The sequence below is a fragment of the Mustela putorius genome, unplaced genomic scaffold, assembly GCF_011764305.1.
Source record: "Mustela putorius furo isolate JIRA1106 unplaced genomic scaffold, ASM1176430v1.1 tig00000224_pilon_pilon_pilon, whole genome shotgun sequence".
Lineage (NCBI taxonomy): Eukaryota > Metazoa > Chordata > Mammalia > Carnivora > Mustelidae > Mustela > Mustela putorius.
In genome coordinates this window covers 6,985,482-7,003,901 of record NW_025421321.1, presented here as the reverse complement: position 1 = coordinate 7,003,901, position 18,420 = coordinate 6,985,482, and positions in this window count along the sequence as shown.

Sequence of the window (18,420 nt, the reverse complement as noted above, 5' to 3'; positions counted from 1 at the left end):
AAGGACTCGTCCTCAGCAAAGACCAAGGTCAACACTTGCACTGAATGCTTTGCTTCTGTGGCATCTTCTCCAATTTGCTTCAAACTGCAAACTCAGCTGGGGATAGAATCTAAAGTAGGGTCTCTCAGGGCATTGAGTGTTCAATAGAAAGAAACTGAGAGGTGTGCCTGTGTGGCTCAGTCAGTTAAGCATCTGGTTTTGGCTCAGGTCATGTTCCCAGGGTCCTGGGATCGAGCCCGCCCCGCATGGGGCTCCCTGCTCAGTGCAAAGTCTGCTTCTCTCTCTCTCTCCCTTTGCTCCTCCCCCCTGGATGACACTCACTCTTTCTCTCTCTCTCTCAAATAAGTAAATAAAATTAAAAAAAAAAAAAAAAGGAGGGTGCCTGGGTGGCTCAGTGGGTTAGGCCACTGCCTTCAACTCAGGTCATGATCTCAGGGTCCTGGGATCGAGTCCCGCATCAGGCTCTCTGCTTAGCAGGGAGCCCGCTTCCCCCTCTCTCTTTCTGCCTGCCTCTCTGTCTACTTGTGATCTCTCTCTCTCTCTGTCAAATAAATAAGTAAATAAATCTTTAAAAAAAAAAAAGGAAAGAAAAAAAATATTATATTTGTTTCGCTGCTTCTTCTTCTTCTTCTTCTTCTTCTTCTTTTGAGAATGCCGTTAAGACTCTGTGCCCCTTAGTGGGAAAATGAAGATCATCTTCCTAGAAGCCACCATGTTTGTCACTTTCACGTACAGATGGGTGAAGAACAGTGTGGACTCTGCCATCATTCTTCACAATGCCGCCCATAAATTCAAGATGTGGGAAGTAGTCAGTAGACTCTTTGCTTGCCATGGAAAACTCCTGCAGGAGCAAGATGGGAGGTTAGAGTAGCATAGGAGACAGTGTGACTGCATTGGTAAGATCCACATTAACAATGTGACTTAAATCATTGGCAGCAAGGGATAATGACAACATCATGACAGTGTATATTAAGTAGGACCAATATTTTAAAGGGGCGCCTGGGTGGCTCAGTGGGTTAAGCCTCTGCGTTCAGCTCAAGTCATGATCTCAGGGTCCTGGGATCGAGCCCCACATCAGGCTCTCTGCTCAGCAGGAAGCCTGCTTCCTCCTCTCTCTCTGCCTGCCTCTCTGCCTATTTGTGATCTCTCTCTCTCTGTCAAATAAATAAATAAAATCTTTTAATAAAAAATACATACATCTATGTGCATTAATTATATATATTTTAATATGATATATTTGTTATATTATATACTATATATAAATATATAGTATATTTATATATAAATTTATGCTATATATAATAGATGTATTATATATACATATATATGTGTGTGTATGTGTGTATATAAATATATGTGTGTGTGTATATATATATGTGTGTGTGTGTGTTTGTGTGTGTGTATAAATACATATAGATTAAGTATAAGGTCACCTACCACCTAAAATAACATCCATGATATTCTAGCTAAAAATGGGGATGATGGTCTAAAGGCCTGAAGACTTCACCAAAGTAACAGAATATTGGCCAAGTGTCCTTCTTCGTAGGAAAAATGCCACATTACTGGCATCCAGTAAAGCACAAATATTTCACAGTAATGCTTTCATAACATTAACAATCCCTGTCCCCAGCATCAGCCTAGGGTAAACAAAGAGCAAACAACAATGCGGAGATTGTTCCCTCTATCCCACAAGCCCACACAGTGGCTGATCTAGCCAGCACCACGACAAGTCTGCACACAGAAGCCGGCGGTAATACAGTCAGGATAGTATCCACACATGGGTGAGTTTTCCTGGCTCCCGGGAGCAGTGTGCCTCAGAGATCTTTGCAGGAGACTAATAGATAAAGAAGCCGCCTCATTCGTGTATTTACCAATTCATTCCTGCACTCCTTTATTCGATTACTACTGGGAGGGAGGTCTGTTTTCTAAGAACCGTGTTAAGCATTATATGTGTTCTTAGCATTGCCTCAACTAGCACAACACTTCATTCTCTTTATCCTGTATGCAAGAGAGAATATCAGCTTACATGACTATTTCCTGAGAAATGGGTTCAACCGTTAGCTTTCAGATATCTGCTTCTACCAGGTGTAGGAGGACACGTCAGGGCGGGGGGAAATGATCAAGAATCTCTCTTCTCTGTAATTCAGAGTGTATTACATTTGTTAGTGATTTCTTCTTCTCCCAAATGCTTACTTACTAATGAACTAATAAACATTCCAGAAACCATCTACCCTTCCCACTGAAAACTTCAGGATATGAATATGCTGGATATGCCTTTTTTGAAGTCATTTGCATCTGTCAAGTGCCACCTAGCAGTAAGAAAAAGGAAACGTTTATGTCCTATGAGAAATGAGAAATGGTACGATTTTTAAATGTATATACTTGACTGCATTAGGAAATAAGATCTAGATCTCTATTTTTTTTTATTTTATTTTATTTATTTATTTTTTTATGGAGAGGAGAAGTGAGTTAGGTCTCTAATTTTGAATAATGTCAGCGTTCTGCCCCGTATCAGGATTGTTGAGTCTTCCTGGTACAGACCCATCACTAGCTTTCCCGCTTGGGTGGTGACTGAATTATTCTGATTCAGTCCACAGGGAACGATGACAGGAAGCATTTGCTACCAGGCAGTGAAGTGTAAGCAAGTCCAAACGCTTCACATGGTGAGTGGCAAAGGATGGAGAGCTTACGAAATCACACACATTGTAGGCTCTAGGGAGGTGGAGGAGCCCATGTAACTTCTCAACTCCCAGGAGACGGCAGTAGCAGAAGTTAGGCAAAAAGAAAGGAGCCTTTGGGGATGAGTATTATAACTTAACACCACCGCGGGAATAAGTCCGAAATTCATGTTGCCAGCTCTGGAAAACTGCTCATTTCCTTGCTCCTCCATGCTCTGGTATTATTGGGCAGGAGTATGTGCGGAGCCGAAATGGAAGATATCAAGAGCTCAAAATATCATGATCAATGTTTCAGATTCAGTGTGCAAACCCCCAAAGTATTTTAGCCATATATTTCCCAATTGGAACTTTTAAAGTCACGTACCATGAAGGAAATATAGGCCATATGTTCACAGCTAAATTTGAGTAAACATGCACCCGCCATTCCACAAAATACCCATTTTTTCTCGCTTCCAAAATGAAAAGAGAAAGAGAGGGAGGAAGGAAGGAAGGAAGGAAGGAAGGGAAAAAGAAGAAAGGACGGAAAGGAGAGTTCTTCTGAGAATTATTGGAAGGTACTGAAAAAGGACTTAAAGGTATTTTAAAGTTATAAAAACAACATGTGATTTGAAAACCATCTGCCTTGTATTTAACCCATTGTTGTGACAGAGAGATTTAACTTTCAGAACATGCTTTTCTAATAAATGGAAGCCAAGTCTAAGCAACAAGCAACTTGATTAAAATAATCAGTGTCCAGAACCACCACAAGAATAATGAGAATTTCAGTAATGTACAGGAAATAACCTAACAAGTAAATTTGACTTTTCAAGTTCAAATTTATAATTCTTATGAAAAATTTACTTCAAAGCAGAATATTGAACTCATTCAATTTCAAAATAGTGTTAATACCCTTGATACTTGAGTAACTCTTTTCCTCAAAAACAATTTTTTAAAAAATGTAATGTGAATACATACTTTAATGGGCCTCCTAATTATCTTGTTAGCATCATTTAGAAAGCAACTTTAAATCACCATGTCACAATATTTCATCATCTCACCAAAAGCTAAGTGGGTTTCTTGTGTTGTTCTGGATTTTTTTAATTATTTAATTTGAAATGTCATTAAATACTCTTGTCAAGTGATCATAAAATACTTTAAATTATTATTGAGTTAAAAACCACATACTCCCTTCTCCCTAATATAGAAAATAATGTTCTGTCCATTTTCTGTTCTGAATCATGGTGAGGAATTCTAACCTCTACATTTTTAGAGGTCAGTTTTTTAAAAGAGGTTTTATTAGGTCAATGAAAAAAATAAGAAATATTCCAAAAGATCTAAGCACTTCTGTGAAATTTACCCCACACTGAGGAGAAAGATGAGCCCACTTCTAGTTTTGCACTACAAGCCAGGTTTCAGCCCAGAAAGGATGTTTATGATTCAGATATAAAACCACAGAAATATAAATGGAAGACAACCTTAACTACAGTTTTGCAAATGCAATGTTGTAATTTTATATGTTAATCTATCAATACACAGCATGTGCAAACATATGTTTATAGACAGGGAGAGAAGAATATACAAATGAGAAGATAAAATTCGTGTATCTCATTTGATGTTCTATCATTTCTATCAATTTATGAATGTTTTGTTTTTGTGTTATGACTTTATTTGAGGTTGACATAATGCAACTTGTACTTATATGCGAGGATCTCATCACTGGTCTTCTCCGCACTGGAACTGCCAGCCTGCTCAGAACACAGGGAGGAAACTCCGCCTGCTGGGGCCATTACAGGCAGCACAGGGAAATCAGAACACGGTGCAAGAGGAAAGTTTGAAAGGCTGAGAGGGGTAGTTTGGTACGCAACACAGGTATGTGTTCAATTTTATGAGCACATCTGGCATATCTACATTTCTAAATTTCGCCCTTAGGGTTCAACAGAAAATTATGGCAAACGAAAGATAAAACGGTGCATTAACAGCCTTCCTCTAACCCACTGGAAAAGCCCAGCTCCTTTGCTCACCATTATGAAATTGAATCAGAACTCAGGGACAAACAGGACAATATATTTTGTGAAGACACTCCCCCTGAACCCCTGTGCAGAAGACACCCCTCCGTTGATGGCATGGTCCCCAAGGTATGGTCTTTGGCCAAAGTTTAAAGAAGAATTGATGCCTTGTTTCTTGTTTGTCTCTTTCTTTCTTTCTTTCTTTCTTTCTTTCTTCTTTTTTTTTTGCTTTTATCAAGTTACAAGATTTTGCAAAACATTTAGGCGAAGTATGCTATGGAATTAGCAGATGGCTTTAATTTTCATTTGGGATAGTAAGGTATATCCCAATTTCCTGACTGATGTGATGAATGAGTTTTAGGAAGATTTAAAATTTGAGTGAAATTTTATTTTGATAGTTGTTTAAAGAATGCAAAATTATATTATTCAAAGCTAGTATAACAAGATACACTTCTTAAGAGAAATTTTGTTTCCAGGATCTTTAGAGCTAAAATTCTCAGAATTTAAACTATTTTCCTGAAGAAAATCCAAAACCTTTAAGGTTGGTTTTTTGAATTATTTTCCCAAATTAATCTATCTTTTTCTTGATTATAAAAGAAATAGATATGCATCGTAAACAATTTAGACCAATACATATAGCTTAAGTGATTACAGAATTCTATCATCCAAACATAATCACCACACTAATGCTTTTTTATCTAACCTATTTCTATGACCATATGCACAACATACACATTTTTATGAAAATGGTACCATATCTGTATAACATTCCTTTTTTCACTTATGTGAAAAAAATTATGTGTGTGGGAGTGTTTATTCATAAATATACACATACCTCCTCATCAATAAATATAGACTTATAGCCCCAGTTTGATTTTCTGAATAGAAATTTATCTTAGGAAGATTTGGTTAGTTAAACATTTCTTTATTGTTAGACATATAGGTTGTTTCCAGTGTTTTACCATTGTAAACCAGGATGTGTTATTTTTTATTGAAATGATATTTATTATTCACTCTATTTTTTGTACACTCTTCTTCTTCAATTATTTCTAGTAAATTATTTGCCTTTTTTCTTATTAATGTGTAGGAATTTTTTAGAAATATAATAATGGCACTACTTTATTATACATTTGTCAGTTCTCTAGAATTTTAAGTATGATTGTCACTTTTAGCCATATAGGAAATTTTTAATGTGTTCAGATATATCTATTTTTAAATTATAATTTCTAAAAGCAAAAGCATTTTCATGTACATTTATAAAATTGAAGTATTTTGACACATTTCAGAATAAAATTTCACTCTGTTTATATATTACTATTCATGTTATATATATAGTTTCACCAGTTGGTTTATTAATTCTGATAACAGTTTCATAATTAAGTGTTCAATAATGTTCTTTGTCTTTTACAGGAATTAGCGAAGTTAACACCTAAAGTTCTAGCATACGTTTCCCAAATTACAAAAGTGGAAGATATTTGTACAAAAACGATACTGAAAGAGATACTTAGGAACTTACCAAGTCCTGTTGCGTCATCTCCAGACTTTAGTAGCTTGAATAGTGGAATTCCTATTACCTCTTGGTTTATTCATTTAGCCATTTATTTTTTAAATCTACAAATATTTTCTGAGTGACAGCTTTTAGGCAGATACTGACCTAGATATAAGTTATACAGAGGCGAAGGAACCCACACATGGTACCTTCTTTAATGAAGCTAACATTATTGGTGATGGGAGGAGGAGGGGATACTAAAGTTTCAAAAAATAATTACAATTGTTAAAAAGAAGAGGCAGGTACTTGGGCACCTGTGTGGCTCAGTGGGTTAAAGCCTCTGCTTTCAGCTTGGGTCATGATCCCAGGGTCCTGTGATCGACCCCCACATTGGGCTCTCTGCTCATAAGGGAGCATGCTTCCCCCTCTCTCTCTGCCTGCCTCACTGCCTACTTGTGATCTCTCTCTGTCAAATAAATAAATAAAATCTTAAAAAAAAAAAAAAAGAAGAGGCAGGTACTGACTGAGGGTATAACTGGAGGATTGAGTCTAGTCTGACTCAATCAGGGAGGGTTTCCTTGAAGAAGTGACATTTTAGCTGGTAGATTTGAAGATGGTTTTGAATTAGCAAAGAGGAAATTAGCAAAAGAGGAAAGAGGATGGATTGCATTCTAGGCAGAAGAAACACATGCAAGGGCAATGACATGGGAAGGAGACTGACACAAAAAATGCTCTGAAGACAATATAATATTTACTGTGCAACAATAGAAAGTCAGAGTCTCTGAGGTGAAGTTGAAAAGACGAGCAATGATAGAGTATATAAAGCCCCATCGACAGTGGTGAAGAGTTTGCCATTTAGGCTCTAAGCAGCTGGCAGTTTGCATGAAATGGGGAAACACTTCAAGTAATGAGGTTTCCAGCAAGAGTTGGGGGAAAAGATGGAGATTATGAATTCAAATTTTAATATGAAGAATTATACTTTATAGGTGGAGACCTTTGATAAGCCTTAGATAGGTGGTTGGATGTATGGATCTGAATCTGAAGAAAGGTCTAGAAAAGTTATCCTCAACTGGCCATACCTTGCTGCTCCCTCCACCCCACACCCCTGCTCCACACACAGCCCAGGGGAGATATTTGACAATTCCTGGAGATAGTTTTGGTTTTCAGTACTGAGAGGGGAGGGTGTAGTTGGCATCTAGAATGCAGAGATCAGTTATAATATTAACTATTCTACAAGGAATTAACCTATTCAAAACATTGAAAGTGCAAAAGTTGAAAAAACCTATTTTAGAAAATGGAATCTGCCAATTAGTAAGTTCTTGATTGGTATTTGAGGAGATGCAGGAAAACAAGGTCTTCTAAGATTATAGAATAAGAGGAAGAGAGGACGAAAGATGGAGTCTTAAGAAATTCTAATTGTTAAAGTCAAGGAGAAGGGATGCCTTCAAAACGGTCTAGTAACAAACAACCAAGAAATGAGGGGCAAATGTTGGACTCCGACCATGATTTGTCATTGAAACCAATTGGAGTATAAAGATGTACTATATGCTGGCTAATTAAATTTAAACAAAAAAAAAAAAAACCCAATTGGATTAGTTATCTTTTGCGATATAGCAGATAACCCCCAAACTTAGTTTAGCATCTTCAAAATAATAAACATGTATTATCTCACACAGTTTCTGAAGGTCAAGAATCTAGGAGTTTCTTATCTGAGCTGTCCTGGGTCAGGGTCCTTCACAACGTTTCAGTCAATTGCTCAGCTAGGGTTACAATCATCTTAAGGTTCAGTTAGGGTTGGTAAGTCAGCCTCCAAGCTCACTACTGTGGATGCTGGCAGACTCAGGTCCTCACACGGTTGACCAAAGCTTTCAGGACCTCACCACAGGAGTCTCACAGTATAACTAGTCTCCCCTAGAATGATCTATCCCAGAGAGATAGAGACAGAGACATAAAGACATAAAGAGATGAGAAGAGTGAGGGAGAGAATCCCAGACCCAAGTCACAAGCTTTTTGTTAGCTAATCTCATTAGTGTCAGACATCCCGCTTGCCATTCATTAGTGGGAGCTGCTAAGCCCAAGCATACCCGAGAGGAACAGAACTAAACCCCATGTCTCGGGGCCACGGAATACTTGCTGGAGATTATGCAATTGACATATGGCCAACAAATGAACTGATTCAGTCTGGTCACGTGTTGTCTTCCTGTCACATCTGTTCTAGAGAGCAAAGTGCCTTAGTCCAGACATATTGCAGTGCTCACCTTGGGGGAACAGCAGTTTACTGTGCCTTGGAGAAAAGCCATTTTTAGACAGAAGTGTGCTCTGAGTAGTAGGAAGGCTGTATGTCCAAAAAAGAAAATCAGCTAGATCTGGCAGACAAGTTAATTCATGTTACCTATGGCCCCTTTGCCCTCTGTGGTTAGCTACAGCCAGATTTTCATTAAGAAGTTGGCTTATATCCTATGTGATTTTTTTCAGAGCAAAACATGATGATGCCTGACTTTTACAGCAAGAATTAGTTTACTGAGATGAGAGAAAGCTCAACATTTTAGTCAAAACTTGAATATTTCCAAAATATTAACTGATTTTATCTCCCAGGGAAAAAAATATATTGCCAAAAATACAGATTTTGTTTTCTTCAAATGTTCTTAGTAAATGATATGGCCCTGGGCTAGGAATTTTAAAGCATTTCTCTTCAGTGGCCTTGAGTACTAGAAGCTAGCTTGTGACTTATTCACAGGCTTGGACGATGTATCCAACACCATTATCACTGTGTCCTGCTGACGGGTCAAGAACTTATCACATGCAATGCTTAGTCCCTTTATTCCTTTGTCTTCGATGATTTGGGAAACTGAACTGCATTTGAGGGGTGGAATTTACAGAGTTGGAGTCTGGTTATGAGTGGGCATTTTAACATTATAAATTTTTATTGGAGAGGCTCTATAATATAACTATTTTTAGGAGAAATGAATTTATTGCTCTATTACCCATTATAATGGAAATGTACCCATTGAGTCATATCTTTCCACAGAAATGTACTCTAGGCCATGGACGGTACTGAGGAGCTCTGGCACAGACTCGTTCTGAATGTTGGCATGGGCCCACAGCATCTCAAACACTGGCAACAGTGGCTCATCAGGATCATAAATGCTGACCATAGGCAACTTATTTGTGAAAACCCACAGCTAATGTTGTCTCTGAATTTCCCTCCCCTAGTCACAGTAGGCCTCATAACCAGCATGGGTGCCGGCTCAGGCTCCTCATGACTCCCCAGGTGATGGAATGTAACAGAGTCCATCACAAAACCTCATTTAGGGGGATCATGCTCTAGCTCTATCAGGCCTTCACTACCAGGATTTTGTAAAAAATATCTCTCATTCAAATCAATATTATAATGTGTAAAACATGCGAGAGGCCAAAGCTCTTTCACAAATTATACATTAACAAACTTAAATCAAATTATGTACTTCTGACAACCATTAAATCAATAGTATCAGTATTACATTTCATGAAAGAGGAAATAAGGCTAATATGAAGTGTTTACCACAGTGATGACTAGTGAAAAAAATGCAAGATTCTTATGAACTCGTGTTTTTCAGGAGCCCCAAGTAATTTCTTTTCAAGAAGTAGTTCTCATCTTAACATCTTAGAACTCAAAGTTCCCAAAAAGAAAACTCACTCAGGTTATAGACCAAACATATTTTAAAACACTGGGATCTCAATGTATTCATGTCTTCTATTTTCAGCTTATTTAATAAGCAAAAGCTTTATTATCTTCTGAACACTTGATCTAAAACAGAGGGGTCATCTTTCTACCCTGGAACAAAAGACTAACTGAAAAACATAGATCTGTAGATAACCATACGTTACAAACTTGGCAACTGTCTACATTCACTTGATTGGACCAAAATACATGTTTGCATTTGATTATACATCTCATGTTTGAATACTTTCAATTTAGTTGACATAAAATAGAATTACCTAATGACAAGGTAACTGCCATGTGAAGCCAATCTGATTAAAACCTCACCAAGAATAGATTTTCACCAAACTTTGCTTTCTCAACCATTCCATTCGTGCATCCCTCTCACGCTTTACATTTCATGAGGATCCCACCCAAATGAGATAATGACAGAAACATCTTTTTTGGCCAGTAATTTTAAGGGGAACTGGTGACTTGAAGAATCTCAAAGCTTTACAAATTCCAGTCGGAACGAGAGATATTGGGAGAGTGTCTTGCCCAAACTCTGAGGCTGGAAGAGCCAGGAATAGCAAGAGGAAAATAAGAATTCAAGGTCACTTAAGGTCAGCAAGGAGGACTTGAAATCCAATACCCCTAGTACCTACTCTGCAATTTTCACCAATATCTCATCCCGCTTATCTCGTTCTGATATGCCTAATGAGCAGCTGTCGAGCATTAAGCAAAATCATCCCATTCCCTTCCTGCTAAAAATACACTGTATATGACAACTTTCAAAAAGGAAGCAAAGGAGATGATGTATAGTTTTCTGTGTCCAGGTGCTTTATTCAGTCCATGGTCTTTATTTAGTTCTTGACACATTCCCGTAGTCATCATGTTTTCTGACACTTCATGACAGCGTCAGAAGTCACCGGTACTGGGAGTGGTGGTACAAGATCTTTCCACATTCATGATTTGAGTGAAGAGACGATGTGCCAGGGACAGGAAGTATTTATGGAGCTTGAACAAGAGTAGGGCGTTGCCTTATGTGACAGGAACGTATTTTGTCCACCGTTGTGCTTTTTTCAGTTACAATTTTCCTGAAAAATTCCAAAAAGGAGTAAGTTCAGTAAGTATGTTACTCATTTCATAAAATAAGATTTTCTCTCTTTTAAATTTACTCTGATCTTTTCCCTTCTATCCAATGACAAAATTTGTATCCAATTTATCTATTCGATACAATGCAATCCTTAGAAATAAGTACAGGCTCCATTCAAACATTTCAACAATGATATCAAAATAATTGACTTAATTATCATTATAATTACGCCCATATTTTAAAAATCTGTCTTTGGGTTTATTTTCAAGCTACTTTACAGACATATTTACATATATGCAGATAAAAAAGTAATGTAGAAAACATAGGTTTAGGCTGTGAGGACATCAAAGTGTATTTACATAGTTTTAGATACTCATATACAATAAAATACCTTCAACTCTTCTCACTATATATTAAAACTATCAAGCAATTTGTTCTTTAAATATAGGTTAATGACATTTTCATGTTATGTGTTTTATGGCATTTTACACTCTGGATTTAGAATGCGTCTCGTGATTGCCATGATAAATACACAATATAGAAATTAATTTAAACTGAGACATGTGATGTGAACCATCACAATGGCAAACGGGAGGCAAGGTAAAGCTCTACTTTAAATGAGCCCTCAGGCAGAGTTACAAGGAGGCAGATGTTGCAGATTTGGTATTATTAGAAGTGCTATAAGAAGAGGATTGGAATGAGAATGTGTGTGTGTGTGTGTGTATGTGTGTGTGTGTGTGTGTTTTCTAAGAATAGGATAGCCAAGATCTTTGGCCAGGAGAGCAAAGATACAGGAAATAAGCAGCTCAACTTTTCTGAGCTCAAAGAAGCAGAAAACCTATTTCATAGAAGCTGATGGTATGAAATAAAACTGAAATGTATTCGAGTCTCTATTGTATTTTGCAAAAAGGCAGAGGGAAATTGGAGAACTAATTTGTGAATGACCTCACCCTTAAATTCATGGAAATGACTCCCACAGTTATCTCTTTGACTAGTCTATTTCAATAATAAAGTGGGATCAAGGATGTATTTATATCCAACAGTATGTTGATCTGGAGACCCCAAGAATGCTTAGAAGCAACATTCAGGAATTTTGACAACTGCCAAAAGTATGCAAATAGTGATGCTAAATGCCAGATGAATTACAATCAAAAGGTGTCTGTTTGATACATAAAAAAAATTATGAGTGTGCCTAGGTAAAAATATATATTTGTGTGTGCATTTTAGAGTGGAAAGAAGGAAATAGATTCAAATTAATTTTTAAACATTATCTTATAAATTCTACTGTGCTAATTGGGGAGAGTGTCAGAAGAAAAATTATCAAAGATATCTTCAAACAATCTAATAAAAATTCTGGTAGTCAGTGAGGGAATGACTAAAAATATTAACCATGATAGGACAATGGACATTAGGTCATCATTTATCAAGAATTAAATTGTCAGTTACTGAGAATTGTCCTTTTACCCTAAAGCCTCATCATATGTCAAACATCTCTTCACCCCTTCTTTATTTTGCATCAAGAATACTATCTGCGGTTTTTTTTTTCTTTTTTTTTCACACTTACAGTGCCTATAATTTTCTCTAAAGTAGTTAATAGTAGCCATGATATATATCTTTTAAGCTGTACCCATGGTTCCCAAATTTGTCAGCACACTGGAATCACTTAGGGAGCATCAAGAAAACATTCTTGCTTATATCTCAAATCCAGAGATTCTAATTTAATTGGTCAGAGATGTGGTTTAAGTTTTGGAATATTAAAACAAAAACAAAAACAAAAAAATTCCAGATGATTCCAATATACATGTTTGGAAACCATCGAGCCATACAGTAAAGACGATTAGTTAGATTAGTTACCATTGGAAGAAATGTTGTGTGAACACAGGCTTTCATTTCACTAAGTAAACATTTAGGAGTGGCATTTGGAGGTCATTGATAGGTGCATGTTTAACTATACACAAAGTTGCCAAAATATAGTGCAAAGTGTCTTTACTGTTATGCATTCCCACCAAGAATGTGTGAGAGCTCTGTTTGCTCTATGTCCTTACTGGCATAAGATATTGGCAGGTTTTGTTATTAAAAAAAAAAAAAAGTATGCAATGATATTTCATTATGCTTCTAATTTCCATTGTACCAGTAACTAATGACATTAACCATGCTTTCATGTGGCTATTTGCCATGAATAGAGCTTTTTGGTGAAGTGTTTCTTCAAATATCTTGTCCAATTTGTTGGGTTGTTTGATTATTATTTATTGAGTTTTGAGAATTCTTTTTTACAATCTGGATACATGTCCCTTTTAGGTATGGATTTTGAAGTCTTTTCTTCAAGTTTATGGCTTATATTTCCGTTTTATTAACAGTATTTTTCAGCTACAAGAAGATTTTAACTTTGATGAAACCCAATTTTTTTCCTTAATGAATTGTGCTTTTGTTGTCATATTTAAGAAATGTTTGCCTAGCTCAGTTTTTCACTTATGTCTTCTTCTAAAAGAATTAAATTTTTAGGTTTAGACTATGAAATTTAAGTTAATTTTTGCATATAGTGGATGTGAGAGGGTGAGGATTTTTTTTTAATGTGGAGGCTTAATTATGCCAACATTATTTGTTGCAAAGACTATTTGTCTCCATTTTATTGAAAACATATTTATTTGTTATTTCTGAAGCCACTTACACCACTCCCCTTAATTATTAAGCTTTTTAGAAAATGAGTGAAATAATCCAGGCTTTTTCCTTTTTTTTTTTTTTTTTTTTGTTAAGGATTTATTTATTTTAAAGATAGAGCAAGCATGAGCAGGAGGGCCAGAGGGAGAAGGAGAGAGAATCTCAAGCAAGTTCTACACTGAGCTTGCAGCCCAACATGGATTTGATCTCACAACCCTGAGATCATGACCTGAGCCAAATGAGTTGGATGCTTAACTGACTGCACCGTCCAGACACCCCTGGCAATTCTTTCAAGTAGTAATATTTTTGTTTCTATTATTCATTTTATTTATCATTGATTTAAAAAAATGTTGTGACACTTTTAATGATGTCCTTACTTAAAACCATACACATATTGCTCATATAAATTTTATACCTGCTAATTAGTTTTTTCAGTAACCACTCCTACCCTCTGTTAAATCCCAATTCATTTTTTCTAAGATTTTTATTTATTTATTTGACAGAGATCACAAGTAGGCAGAGAGGCAGGCAGAGAGAGAGGGAGAAGCAGACTCCCTGCTGAACAGAGAGCCCGATGCAAGACTCAATCCCAGGACCCTGAGATCATGACCTGAGCTGAAAGAAGAGGATTTAACCCATTGAGCCACCCAAGTGTCCCACCCAATTCATTTTTAACAGCTTCATTGAAACATAATTGACATAAACTTCATACACACACATATACACACACGTGTGTGTGTAGTATAATTTGATAAGTTTTGACATATATATAATATGTATATGTTATATAATGTATATTATATATAATATATATACCCTGATGAAACTACCAACACATTCAAAATAATGAACATACTAATCACCCCTTCATAATTTCTGCTTCTTCTACCTCCCCATCTCGTCACCAGGCAACCACTTATCTAGTATCCATATGACAGCCATTTATATGTTATAGAAATCAGACTACATATTTTTAAAATTTTGTACAAAATGAGATCATAGAGTACATACTCTGGGATCTGTCATTGAAAATAATGATTTTGGAATTCATTTATATTGTTGTGTATCAATAGTTAACACCTTTTTATTGCCAACTACTGTTTCATTGTATAGGTATACCACAATTTTTGGAGCCATTTGGCAATTACAAATATAGTTATTATAAATGTATAGATACAAATCTTTATGTAAACATATCCCCTATTTATCTTGGATAATTACCTAAGAATATAATAGCTGGATGGTATAGATAGTGTCTGCTTAACATTTCAAGAAACAAACTACTTTTAAAGTTGTACTATTTTAGAATCTCTATGTCCTCACTGGCATAGGGTATTGTCAGGTTTTGTTATGAATGCAATGTCTGAGAGTTCTAGTTGTTCCAAATTCCCAACTTTTGGTTGGTCAATAATTTTAATATTAGCTATTCTAATACATGGACTGTGCTATCTCATCATGTTTTTAAGTGTGCATTTCTGTAATGACTAATAATGTTCAGAATCTTTTTATGCTTCGATGAAGCATAAATAGATTAACTGTTATTTGTTCACTGTTATGTGCTGAGTGTTCTTATATATAAACTTATATATTTGATTTGTAAACATTGAGTTTATAATGTAATATATTATATATGTTTATATATATAATCAAAAGTCCTTTGTTAGATGTGTGATTTGTAAACATTAAGTTCAGCTTTGACACTAATCTTTTAGTCTCTTCCAAGTGTATGTAACAAACAAAAATTATTTTAAAATTTTGATGGGGTCCAATCTGTCAAATTTATATTTATAGCTATTTATAGCTATCTGTGTATCTATCTATCTACCTATCTATCATCTATATATAAAAGGGGTTTGAAAAAATTGAATCACTTACATACTGCTAGTGGGAATATAAACTGGAACAGCCACTTACACAAATACAAGTAAAACTTGGGAAACAGTTTGGCAATTTCTTTTAACCTGTATACGATGTTTATAGCAACTTAATTCGTAATTGCTAAAACTTGGAAATAACCCAGAGCTCCTTCAACAAGTGAATGTTTCAAGGGACTTAGGTATCCCCTTTGGACGGAATACTAGTCAGCAAGAAAAAGGAATGAACTGTTATTATTTGCAACAACATGAATGAATATCTAAGAAATTATATTAAATGTGGAAAAATATATACTCTAAGATTCTATTTATATACCACTGACTTGATTTATATACCACTGACATGACTATAGAGATGGAGAACATAGTAGCAGTTGCCACAGGTTTGGGATGGCTTTGTGGGGGAAGGGATCAAGAGAAGTAGATGTGATTATAAAAGGACAACAAGAGGGATCTTTGTGGGGAAAGTAACTGTTCTGTAACGTTAGTATTGATGGACACATAAACCCTACACTTACAAGAACATTTCATAGAAATACACATTGTGCACATACATACTCACCTGCAAGTGAAGCTATGGAAATCTGAGTAAGATAACTGGGTTATAAGAATGCTAATATCCTGGTGTTCACATTATACTACAGTTGTCCAGATGCCATTACCAGAGGAAACTGTAAGTGGTATTTGGCAATCCTGTGTCTCTTTTGTTTGTTTGTTTTTACAGTTGAATCTATAATTACCTCAAAATAAAAATTTTAACTAAAAAATTTATACACAAATTTACCTTGTGGTTTTGATTTGCATTTGCCTAATCACTAGTGGCAGTGAAAATTTTTTCATGTATTTTATAGTTATTTGTATACATGTTTTTAAAGATTTATTTATTTATTTATTTGGGAGAGAGAATGTGTGTGCATGCTTGCAGGAGGAGGAGGGCAGAAGGAAAGAGAGAGAGAGTCTTTAAGCAAATTTCAGGCTGAGTATGAAGCCCAATACAGGGCTCGATCTCATGACCCTGAGATCACCACCTGAGCCAAAACTAAGAGTTGCAATGCCTAATTGATCGCACCACCCAGGCACCTCAGTCCTTTTATACATTTTTGGAGAAATGCTTATTCCCTTTATATTAATTGGGAGGCTTGTCTTTTTATTAAATTGTAAGAATTATTCATATATTCTGTTTATAAGAACCTAATCAGACATATGATTTGAAAGTATTTTTTCCCATTTTGGGAGTATCTTTTCTCTCTCAATAATGTTCTTTGATGCAAAAAATTTTAATTTTGCTAGTCTACTGGTTTTGTTTTGTTGCTCATACTTTAGGTGTTGTATCTAAGAATTCATTGCCATATAAAAACTTAAACGCTTATCCATATTTTTTCTTCTAAGAGTTTTATAATTTTCACTTCAATAATTATGTTGCTGATATATTTATTTTTATATATAGTGAGGTAGAGGTCAATCCAACTACTGTCTTACATATGAATAATATACAGTTGTTCTGAATTACTTGTTGAAGAGTTATTTTCCCCCATTGAAGGGTGTTGGCACCTTTGATGAAAATCTCCTGGCTATAGGTATATTGGTTTATCCTGAACTCTCAGTTATATTACATTGGAGTCTATGTCTAGAGAACTGTAGCTTTGTTGTAAGTTTGGTTAAGGGTTTAGTCCTTCATGAATGGATAAAGATGATATGGTCCATATACACTATGGAGTATTCTGCCTCCATCAGAAAGGATGAATCCCCAACTTTTGCATCAACATGGATGGGACAGGAAGAGATTATGCTGAGTGAAATAAATCAAGCAGAGAGAGTAAATTATCATATGGTTTCACTTATTTGTGGAGCATAACAAATAGCATGGAGGACATTGGGAGATGGAGAGAAGTGAGGTGGGGGAAATCTGAGGGGGAGACAAACTAGGAGAGACTGTGAACTCTGAGAAACAAACTGAGGATTTTAGTGGGGGTTGTGTGAGCCTCGTGGTGGGTATTATGGAGGGCACATATTGTATGGAGCACTGGATGTGGTGCATAAACAATGGATGTTGAACACTAAAAAGAAATAAAGTAAAATGAAAAAAAAGAAGAACAATAATAACAATAAATAATAAATCTTAGAGTTTTCAAAAAAAAGAAAAGGGTTAGTCCTTCAACTTTGTTCTTCTGCAAGATTGTTTTTGGTCCTTGAGTTCCCTTCAAATCCATATGAATTTGAAGATTGAGTTTTCCATTTTTTTTTTGCAAAAGGCTCTTGGAATTTTATAGGAATTGAATTAAATATACAAATGGATCATTTGGGGTAAGGTTGGTGTCTTAATAATGTAAAGTCTTCCAATCTATTAATAGGGATGCCTTTCCATTTACTATGTCTTAATTACACTCACTAATGTTGTAGTTCTGTGCACACACCTGTATCACCTCCTTTGTTAAATTTATTTCTAGGTATTTTATTCTTTTGGATATCATTATAAATGAAATTATCTTAATTACCTTTTTAGCGTGTTTGTTGTTAGTACATAGGAACAGCAATTAGTATTTGTCTCTTGAACACAGAAATTTTGCACAATTTGTTTATTTTCTCTAAGGGTTTGAGACTCTTTGGGATTTTCTGTATAAAATCATGGCGTCTGAAAATACAGTTTCCATCCTTCTTTTACAATCTGAAAGCCATTTATTTCTTTTTGTTGCCTAATTTCTCACTAGACTTTCCAGTAGAGTGTTGAATAACAGTCATGAAATCGCCCACTATGTCTTCATCCTCACCTTAGAGGGAAAGCTTTCAATCTTTCTGTGTATGACATTGTGCATTTTTTCATAAATGTCCTTTATGATGCTGATGAACTTTTCTTCTATTTATAGCTTTCTGTGTGTTTTTATCATAAAAGAGGTTTTGATTTAGTCAAATACTTTTATGCATCATTTGAGATATCAAGGTTTTCCACCTTTGATCTGTTAA